Raw genomic sequence first — 10,653 nt, 5'->3', positions numbered from 1 at the left:
AACTCCTTTACTACTTTAAGTGCCTCATTTCCTAATCTAATTCCCTCAGCATCACCCGACTTAATTAGACTACATTCCATTATCCTTGTTTTGCTTTTGTTGATGTTCATCTTATATCCTCCTTTCAGGACACTGTCCATTCCATTCAACTGCTCATCCAAGTCCTTTGCTGTCTCTGACAGAATTACAATGTCATCGGCGAACCTCAAAGTTTTTATTTCTTCTCCATGAATTTTAATACCTACTCCGAATTTTTCTTTTGTTTCCTTTACTGCTTGCTCAATATACAGATTGAACAACATCGGGGAGAGGCTACAACCCTGTCTTACTCCCTTCCCAACCACTGCTTCCCTTTCATGTCCCTCGACTCTTATAACTGCCATCTGGTTTCTGTACAAATTGTAAATAGCCTTTCGCTCCCTGTATTTTACCCCTGCCACCTTTAGAATTTGAAAGAGAGTATTCCAGTCAACATTGTCAAAAGCTTTCTCTAAGTCTACAAATGCTAGAAACGTAGGTTTGCCTTTCCTTAATCTTTCTTCTAAGATAAGTCGTAAGGTCAGTATTGCCTCACGTGTTCCAGTGTTTCTACGGAATCCAAACTGATCTTCCCCGAGGTTGGCTTCTACTAGTTTTTCCATTCGTCTGTAAAGAATTCGTGTTAGTATTTTGCAGCTGTGACTTATTAAGCTGATAATTCGGTAATTTTCACATCTGTCAACACCTGCTTTCTTTGGGATTGGAATTATTATATTCTTCTTGAAGTCTGAGGGTATTTCGCCTGTTTCATACATCTTGCTCACCAGATGGTAGAGTTTTGTCAGGACTGGCTCTCCCACGGCCGTCAGTAGTTCCAATGGAATATTGTCTACTCCGGGGGCCTTGTTTCGACTCAGGTCTTTCAGTGCTCTGTCAAACTCTTCACGCAGTATCATATCTCCCATTTCATCTTCATCTACATCCTCTTCCATTTCCATAATATTGTCCTCAAGTACATCGCCCTTGTATAGACCCTCTATATACTCCTTCCACCTTTCTGCTTTCCCTTCTTTGCTTAGAACTGGGTTTCCATCTGAGGCCTTGATATTCATACAAGTCGTTCTCTTATCTCCAAAGGTCTCTTTAATTTTCCTGTAGGCGGTATCTATCTTACCCCTAGTGAGATAGGCCTCTACATCCTTACATTTGTCCTCTAGCCATCCCTGCTTAGCCATTTTGCACTTCCTGTCGATCTCATTTTTGAGACGTTTGTATTCCTTTTTGCCTGTTTCACTTACTGCATTTTTATATTTTCTCCTTTCATCAATTAAATTCAATATTTCTTCTGTTACCCAAGGATTTCTACTAGCCCTCGTCTTTTTACCTACTTGATCCTCTGCTGCCTTCACTACTTCATCCCTCAAAGCTACCCATTCTTCTTCTACTGTATTTATTTCCCCCATTCCTGTCAATTGCTCCCTTATGCTCTCCCTGAATCTCTGTACAACCTCTGGTTCTTTTAGTTTATCCAGGTCCCATCTCCTTAAATTCCCACCTTTTTGCAGTTTCTTCAGTTTTAATCTACAGGTCATGAAACATAATGTACAAATAGCTATAATTCTTCTTATGACAGCGATTGCATGTTAATGCTGATAAATTAAGAGTCACTGTTATGTATAGATATGGGTGTAGAGGCAGTTATAAGCTAATAGAGTACAACACTGCTATGTTTTTACCATTTAATATTTTGTTGTGTAAAACATAATGTACAAACAACTGTAATTCTTCTGACAACATCGATTGCATGTTAATTTCGAAAGATGGATAAAAAATAAATAAATAAATCGAATGTCTATTGTGTTTTCTGATGAAAGCTGTTTCAGCCTCAGTGCCAATTATCATGTCTTGATTAAGAGGAGATCAAGTGAGTGGCTGCAACCAACCTATCTGCGGCTAGTCACACTGGACCTACACCTTAAGTTGTGAGTGGAATGGGATGAGATTCTGTATGACAGTAAGACCACTTTTGAGGTTATCCCATGCACCATGAGTTATCCCATGCACCATGACTGCAAATCTGAATGTCATTCTGATGATTGAATCTGTTGTGCTGCCATTCAAGAATAACATTCCAGGCAATGTTTCCCAACAGGATAACATTTGCCCACATACTGCTGTTGTAATCCAGTATGCTCTACAGAGTATCGACATGTTGCCATGCCCTGCTCAGTCACCAGATCTGTCCCCAGGTTAACATGTATGGGGCATCATCTGACGACAACTCCAGTGTCACAAATGATCAGCTTTAACTGTCCCTACAATTTTGAGTCACTAAGCGCAACAGGCATGGAACTCCATTCCTCAAACTGACATCCAACACCTTTATGACACCATGTAGGCATGTTTGCATGCGGTAGTTACACCAGTTATTAATCTATCAATATTTCTCATTAGCAATAACTTTTCTTGCAGTTACATTTATCTGTGATCTTGCAATGTTAATCACTTAAATGTATTACCCAGACAAGCATATTTCCAAAATTTTATCACTCTACATTGATTATTGCATGGTGTCACAATTTTTTTCCTGTCAATGCGGTTTTTGAGAAGTCCTTCAGAGTCCCTACAAAAATCATTTATGTGGATCAGAATTAGGAGAGAACCAGACACTGAAGTTTGTGGCACACCATACTTAATATTTCCTCATTCTGAATGTAATCTTTTTCCTGATGTACCATTTGCTACTCTGATGCTCTGTTTTCTCTTGTTAAGATATGACACCTCCTGTGCAAGGGGAAGGCCTCAAATACCACACCATTTTTAATATTCTGCGCAGTAAAGGCTTTGGAAAGATAACAGAAAATGGCAACAGGGTAATTTTTGTTGTTTACTTTAGTTTGTGAGATCACATATTGCATTCGCAGTAAAGAAGCATTTATGGGAGCCAAACTGCACTATTGTTAACAGGTTATTTTCAGACAGATAGATCTGTATTCTGTTATAAGCTACTTTCTTGAAATTTTTTGAAAATACAGGAAGGAGTGAGATTGCTCAGTAATTGGAGATCAGTTGCTTATCTGCACTTTTGTATGTTGGTGCTCCTAGTGCTTACTCATTCTTTCACAAAATATTCCTTGATTCATCAACTGCCTACAAAAGTATGGTAACTCAAGGTGAGGGTGGTGGGGGAGGGGGCCCTACCAAGTCAGCACACACTTTTAGTGCTTTGGCTGGGACATCATAAGAGCCAGCAAAGCTACTACTTTTTAGTGAACTAATTATTTTTGTGATTTCTCAGGCAGTCTAATAGCTGAACTGGCAAAACTGATGTCTAGTGGTGAAGTATGCATTCCCTGTCTAAGTAAATTTACTAGCTCTGCATTTGTTGGATGACTTTATGTCCCTTTGTTTTCAGTTACTATTAGCAAGAATTCATTAAATTAAGTGGCCAATCTTCTTTAGTTTTGCATCATGTCTCTTGCTGCTATTGCCATCTTGGAGTTAAGTATTAGTTGTCTTGCCAAGTTTATTCATTTCGTGCCTAACAATGCTCCAAATTGTTGTTGGTTTTTTATGGAATTATGAAATTTTTATGCGTAGTATGTCATTTTTGCCTTTTTGATAGCAGGCTGAAGAATTTTGCAGTCTCATATACTGTATTTTTAAATCTTGATTGAAGTTAGTCCTAACACACTATATTTGAATCTCAGATGTTAGCCCACTTTTCTTGACTTCCACTGTAAATAATAGGGTCATCATAAAAGTAAAGAGTGATTGCACACTACCCCCAGCACTGACCCCTACCACTGCAATCACAAGCATGCCAGTTAGCTCCTTATCCAGCATCAATGTGATCTGAGTTTTGTTGTCAAGTGGTCATGCCTCTTTGCTTTTTAAATTTTTTAAATGGCAGTACCCACATAAAATGCTGCCAAATGCTAAGTGTGCAGTGTCATTCTTTTGATCTATGTGGAGTTCATGTCAAGAGGAGAAACAATCAGTTAAGAGGCTGTTGTGAAACTCTTCAATGACTTCAGCATGCCTTTCAAAACAAGAGATGTGAAATGTCGGGAAAAGTGTTTTTGATTCATTTCATTGTCCAGCATTAGGCATCAGCACGAACACAGTAAGAACTTCAACGTCTTAAGTGGGGTATTTTTGGACCACTCTTTACGGCCCTGAGTTGGCAACAAGTGATTTTCACTTATTTCCAAAACTAAAGGAATTTTTAAATGGAAAACAGACTTCAAGCAAGCAATGACATTCTGGCTCAAATTTTTGGCAGTAGAAGAGTATAACATGGGATTTGAAAAATTGGTCCCACATTACAATAAGTGCCTTAACAGCCATGGTGGCTACACTGAAAGTATCTTTGTAAAAGTAACTTCGTAAATAAAGTTCTGTGTTGATATCTTTGGTTTTCGTTTAGTTACGCAAAACGCTTTTTACTTTTTGGATGACCCTCATATTTCGACCTGTTGTAAAGACAAATTGGATTCATAACGTTCTATGAGTGTTCTTAGGAAATAATTAAATTTCTCGTCTGTTGTGTCTCCTGGTATACTTCTCATCAGTTTTCATGCTGCAAATTATCTCTGAATAGTCTAACTGAGCACCATTTACAAATATATATTTTACTTTTTCCTTCTTAGTGAAATAAATCTGATGGGGATGCTTTATTGTTGTCATCATGGTCAGACAAACCATTAATTATGAGGGTCACATCTATTTCGTTCAATATACATGGAATTAGAAATAACTTACTATTTGCTGTTGCACTATGTCCTTCTATTTTTGTTGAGATCGCTGGCTGTAAATGAAGTGGAATGCCAGGCAACCATTTTCGTTCCATTAGATCATTGTTTCTCTTATACAATGTTCCGTTTATTAACTGGAGTTCTTCTTTGGGCGTTTCCTTCTTCGTCCGGCTTCTATTGTTTTCAATAATTCTGGATCCTCCCTCTGTTGAGTAGTAATATCATTTAATACAGCGATGAATGAGATTTCTTACGCCTTGCAGCGCTGCGCCAAAGGATTTCTTGGAAGACAAACGGCGTCCTTGTGTTTGCGTCCCCTCTTGTATACGACCGTGACGTCATCCTCTTGAGGCCTCAGTGCCCACCGCGCAAGTTGTCCCGATGGTTCCTTCAGGCTACGCAGCCAGCTTAGACAATGGTTGTCCGTCACATCAGTGAACGGTTTGGCAAGAAACTTCTTGATGGCGCAAGCAACTGCAAATCACTCTTTCTCCGTTGTAGAGTAGTTCCTCACAGACTTTGAAAGTACTCTGGAAGCACAAACTTTCACTTTTCGGTACCTTTCTGAATTTGCACTAGAACTGCACTTATAACTGCTAGCGTAGGTATAAAATTATGTCTCCGCACTCTTGCCATACAGTACTAGGACTGGGGATGATGTTTCGCCCTTTTAAGGACAACGGGAGATATTTCTTAAAACTCAATCCAGGAGTTCTCTGGGTAGGTATCACAAGTTTTTTTACTTTCTGAGCGGCGAAGAAACCATTTTCGGACTCAGGCGAGGCCTGCGCCCGGAATACACTTCAGCAATGTTGTCAGACGACCTGTAACATAATAGTCATTTTCTACTACAGCATAAAACTACTTGAAATTACTTATTTTTCGTATCGGTCTTTTTTCTATATATAGTCTCGTGTTTACCCTGTCAGCTCTCATGTGTGATTCAAGTTTTCGCTTTTGTTTTCTTGTTAGAAATTATGTCCAACATTGATTACGTTAAAAAAAAAAAAACACAAACCAGCTGGAACTGATGGAATACCAGTGCAACTGCTGAAATGTGGCGGTCATAAACTTCATGAGAAATTGTTTCATCTTAAAAAAAAAAAAAAAAAAAAAATCCGAGATGGAAATATACCGGATGAACGGAAGGAACCAATGGATCCCTATCACAAGAAAGGAGGTAGATGACACTGGAGGAGTTAAAATGGTTCAAATGGCTCTGAGCACTATGGGACTTAACATCTGGGGTCATCACTCCCCTGGAACTTAGAACTACTTATAGAACTACTTAAACCTAACTAACCTAACGACATCACACGCATCCAAGCCCGAGGCAGGATTCGAACCTGCGACCGTAGCGGTCGCGCGGCTCCAGACTGAAGCGCCTAGAACCTCTCGACCACACCGGCCGGTTGTAGAAAGTCAGAATCACCTCTTATTCATAATGGAATAAAAGGCTTTGTGGGGCATGCTTCCAGGAACTAACTCCCCCAAAACTGATACGAAAGCACTGCTAAATTTATTTTTTAACACCTTCTTTAAAAAGCATTTTGAAGCAACTGAGGTATCTCATTCAAAGTATGAGGTCAAAAATACCTGGATATAGATTCTGGTAACTTGTTTCACCTAAAAGGCGATAAATTTTTATTTTGACATTTTTATAATGATATTTGTTTTAGCCCTTCAGTCCAAATGTCACATCAGTTTAGTCAATACGTTATAAACAGTATTTGCTTGCCAACTGGTCTGGCAGCCTCCGAGGAGTTCTGATTTTTAATTCCGATGCACTTAATCTTCCATAAAATTGGTCTTTAGTGTAACTGAAATCTTATCTGTTAGTTGGCAAGTTCTTCACGATGAACATCTACGTTTGAAACTGTATTCTGTGCATGATTATATGAGTACACTGGACTTAATCTTACGCTGAAGATGATCACTCTGTAATTGAAATCGACATGTAATAACAAATACCGTTTCAAATTTATACGACCAATGTTGAAGCGACCAATGCTGAAGATTCCCTAGTTTGCAATATTTGCATAAAATGTATTTGATTCAGAAGACATTTTGTAATTCTGACATATGGTTTAGTTGGCACAATAACAATGATGTGACAAGTCATCATTATAAAGGCAATTGCAACAGCAGTGGTAGGCTGTAACTACCAGAGTGGTGGGCGTGATAGGTGATGGTTGGTTTGATAGCTACAGCTGTGTAATAGTTCAGATGGCACTCTATGTTTGTTTCTGAATAATGATATTGTAGTAACACTGGTGACGGCCCCATTAGACTGCAGCCAACATATTTTTACTTGTGCTGGATGCTAACAATATAAAAACATTACATAAAGTTTTGGTTTGTTAATCAAATCTCGATATCACATGAGAAGCCGGCCATTGTGGCCGAGCGGTTCTAGGCGCTTCAGTCCGGAACCGCGCGACTGCTACGGTCGCAGGTTCGAATCCTGCCTCGGGCATGGATGTGTGTGATGTTGTTAGGTTAGTTAGGTTTAAGTAGTTCTAAGCTCTTGGGAACTGATGACCTCGGATGTTAAGTCCCATAGTGCTCAGAGCCATTTGAACCATTTTAACTCCTCCAGTGTCATCTACCTCCTTTCTTGTGATAGGGATCCATTGGTTCCTTCCGTTCATCCGGTATATTTCCATCTCGGATTTTTTTTAAGATGAAACAATTTCTCATGAAGTTTATGACCGCCACATTTCAGCAGTTGCACTGGTATTCCATCAGTTCCAGCTGGTTTGTGTTTTTCTTTTTAAATTTTTCGAACTGCTGTTTATCTCTTCGTACGGCTCATTTACAAGAGGTTCAGCTGTTATAGAGCAAGTGTTCTTCAGTTTATTTTCCAGTTCAGGATAAACCGGTAAGTCGTCAAAAAATCGTTCCGAAGCTTACACCATATCGATAATTTGATCACTGATGTTATACAGAGCTGCTGTACGCGATTGATAACCCTTCCTGATGTTATTTTCGCTGCCACATACTTTGCGGACGTTGTTTGCTTTTAGGTCTTTGTCTATACCCACTACGCATGCTTCAACTACACACACACACACACACACACACACACACACACACACACACACACACACACACACACACATCCATTTTTATAATATGTATGGATTTCGCACTGTATCGACATCAAACTGGCTTTCCGCAGTGACTGCTCCCAGCGACTCGGCTGTTGTATTGCTCCCAACTGCTTCCTGGTAATCATTGTCTTGGTCCTCTGATCTGGCCATTTATATACTGGTTTTTCAGGGTTTTCTGTTAAGTTTCTCCTGTACAGATGTTTTCCGTGACACTTCAGAAGGTCATCCTAAAACTCTTCCAGAAACTTCTCTAGCATTCTGGCTGTATGCCAGCGTCTGCTCTTCGCCTTCATGACCGACGGTGTTGTCCTCGCCTAGCCATTACAACAGTGCCGCTTCTTCAGTAGGCTGTCAACAAGTCAGACTTCATAGGAAGCACCGCCCCACATTATAATGTCCGTCTGCGCTCCTTTGCACACAGCCATACGACTTCTCACTAAAATTCGACTACCATGACAGTTTACCCTCCTTCGACCCTTTCGAACACATCTGTTACCTCCTCACAATGGCAGTCTCAAAGGACAGTCCGTATCACCATGCCCGACAGTGGTCGGGTTTTCGTCTTTGTCAACGATGATGAATCCACATGTTTCCATTGCTTGTTTTGCTCCCTCGTCTCGGGATGATACTGATACAGGTGCACTCACCTGTGATGATTAGATAGATGGCTGTGGAAGTCATCCGAATTGGCCCGATTCAGCTGCAACAGTTCCAGTGGAGTCTCGGTTCGGCGGTGTTTTTGAATGGGCGTGAGTATTCGTGGAACATAGCGGATGGCGAACCTTGCCAAAAACCGTGTAAGATGTTGAAAACTGATCCATGAGTAATTTTCCATTTTTCAACCATGCCTCGATTATGATACTCCAGTCCTAACCACCGTGTCTTCTACTCTTTCATATAATGCTGCTTTATTACCGTACACTTCCATTAAGTCGGCATGGGTTGCGGTATTTACGATCCTGATCTACGATATGCTGTCCTGCTTGATGTTGGCCAAGTTGCCTGCCCTGTGTGCCGCGAGTAACATACGCAACTACTTTAATCATAATCGTAGCAGCGCGCCTGCTCGCTGTTCGCTATTGGTCGCAATTTACAATCGAAAGCAAGACTCTCACTATAATGAAAGTCTTACTACGCAGAATCTGAAGCTGATTCTTCCATCGAAGGTCTGCTTTTACATTCAAGTTTGATGTATAAGTTATAAGAGATGAGGCATATCTCCTTTCAAGAATTCTTTCTGCCTGTGACACTATTGAAGTGGGTAGAGTACAGCTTTCTGTAATGTTGCGATGCCTGCATAGAGGATGGAAGGCGCCTCTTTGAACGACATTAAATGTATTCGCAGTTGGGAATAGTGCCAACTATCGGGTGTAGAATGGAATGACGACAATCAAAATTTGTTCCGGACCAGGACTCGAACCCGGATTTCCCGCTTATCGGGAGCGGTCGCCTTACCATTCGGCTGTCTGTGAACGACTCACGGCCAGACCCAAACTTCCATTTGTCGTCAAACGTGCGTCTAAGACCTGTACTCGTACATCGATTATGTACATTCCCGTACAGATCAGATATTGTACTTGAAAGTCGCTTGCTCGGTATCAGCAGAGAAATACGATATTGCATTGCCTGCGTTATTCTGCTTACGATCCAAAGTTCCTTTGGACATGCATGGATCGTTACAAAATTGCGTCTGTTTCCATTTTTGTCGCCCTCTGAAGACCAACAGTAAAATTTCGCTTACAGGTTTCCACTCAGTCCTTATCAGACGAGCTCCCCGTCTCAAATTCATACATTTGTTTATGCCATCATCACATAACATCCTGTGTTTATGGGCAGTGAGTGCTAATGGTCGCCTCATACATTCTTTCGATGTACTCGATGCCACTATTGATTCTCACTGTTAGCCTGTAGCGAACGAAGTAGTGAGTTCAGTCTGGTAAGCATTCTTTATTCCTTTGTTCGTTGGTCACTTTTTCCACATTTCCCTTCAGCTCCTTAAACATTAACTCGTTTAGGAGGTTCGCGGCAACTCGCAGCAGCCTCTCGGTAGTGGTAGCTCGCACCGGCGTTACGCGGGTCAGGCGGTTTTACGCCTAGCGCTGCTAGATGGCAACGACTTCGTTTTCACAGCGGCAGGGGATTTGAATACATCGTAGTTCAACCAATATGAACGAAATATTACTAATACACAAACCTTCCCATGAAGCAATCTGCCTATTAAAGCACTCCGTCTTCAGGCCGCAAGTGGCCCATCGGGACCATCCGACCGCCGTGTCATCCTCAGATGAGGATGCGGATAGAAGGGGCGCGTGGACAGAACACCGCTCTCCCGATATGATGGTTTTCTGTGACCGGAGCCGCTACTATTCGGTCGAGTAGCTCCTCAGTTGGCATCACGAGGCTGAGTACACCCCGAAAAATGGCAACAGCGCATGGCGGCCTGGATGGTCACCCATCCAAGTGCCGACCACGCCCGACAGCACTTAACTTCGGTGATCTCACGGGAACCGGTGTAGCCACTGCGGCAAGGCCGTTGCCAATCTGCCTATTAACGAAAACAATACTAAAATCTTTATGTACATACACAAACTATGGCAGAGAGCTTTAATGTATATGCTATAGATAGAAAGAGTAGAAGAAGATATAACACATACACTGAAGCGCCAAAGAAGCTGTTATAGGCAAGCGCAACCAAATAAAGAGATATGTAAACAGGCAGAATACGGCAGAGCGGTCTGCAGCATCTATATGAGACAACAAGTGTCTGGCGCAGTTGTTAGATCGGTTACTGCTGCTACAATGGC

General features: G+C 41.2%; 1 pseudogene; it reads right to left on the bottom strand.

Moving 5' to 3' along the window:
- Positions 1-10,269: 10,269 nt before the first annotated feature.
- LOC126458875 (5S ribosomal RNA) lies at positions 10,270-10,387 on the bottom strand (annotated as a pseudogene).
- Positions 10,388-10,653: the final 266 nt, after the last annotated feature.

Source organism: Schistocerca serialis, chromosome 2 (genome assembly GCF_023864345.2).
Source record: "Schistocerca serialis cubense isolate TAMUIC-IGC-003099 chromosome 2, iqSchSeri2.2, whole genome shotgun sequence".
Classification (NCBI taxonomy): domain Eukaryota; kingdom Metazoa; phylum Arthropoda; class Insecta; order Orthoptera; family Acrididae; genus Schistocerca; species Schistocerca serialis.
Note: the sequence above shows the minus strand (reverse complement) of the source record. Positions and strands in the feature narration are given on the sequence as shown.